This window comes from Triticum dicoccoides, chromosome 3A, assembly GCF_002162155.2.
Source record: "Triticum dicoccoides isolate Atlit2015 ecotype Zavitan chromosome 3A, WEW_v2.0, whole genome shotgun sequence".
NCBI classification, from domain to species: domain Eukaryota; kingdom Viridiplantae; phylum Streptophyta; class Magnoliopsida; order Poales; family Poaceae; genus Triticum; species Triticum dicoccoides.
The window spans coordinates 702,480,896-702,481,658 of record NC_041384.1 but is presented as its reverse complement, the minus strand read 5'-3'; positions in this window follow the sequence as shown (position 1 = coordinate 702,481,658).

Here is a 763-nt window from a genome sequence, read left to right as displayed (position 1 = left end):
GTGACGGCGACGACGGGTGGCGGGGGCGACGGCGGTGACAGCGACGACGGGTGGCGGGGGCGACAGCAACGACGGGCGGCGGGGGCGGCGAGGGCGGCGCGCGATGGGCGTTGGGCGCGGCGAAGAAGTTGGATCGAAAAGAAATGATGGTCGATGAAACTGAATTTTTCGTAAGTGCCATATATATAGGAGGGGTCTTTAGTACCGGTTGGAGCCACCAACCGGTACTAAAGGCCAATTTTCGCTAGGCCAAGGGGCGGGAAACGGCCCCTTTAGTATCGGTTTGTGCCACAAACCGGTACTGAAGGCTCAATCATTAGAACCGGTTGGAGCCATCAACCGGTACTAATGGTTGTGCGCTGCCACCGGCGGTGCACAATGTTTAGTCCCACCTCGCCGAGCGAAGGGCAGCCGCACTGGTTTATAAACCCAGCCGCGGCTGCTCCTTCGAACTTCTCTATATAGCAGGCTTCTGGGCCTAACTAGGGCACGCTGCCCTGTGAGTCTGCTGGCCCTTCTGGGCCTGCATTTGCACACCCTACGTCTGGCAGGCCCACTAGGCAGCGCCCCAACAAATTTTTTATATAGATTTTTTCTGTATTATTTATTTTCTTTTATTTATTTTTGATTAATTTTTTATATACTTTTTTTGTTTTCTGCATTATTTATTTTCTTCTATTTATTTTTGAGTAATTTTTATATAGTTTTTTTCTTTTCTGCTTTATTTATTTTCGTCTATTTATTTCTGAGTAGCTTTTTGTGA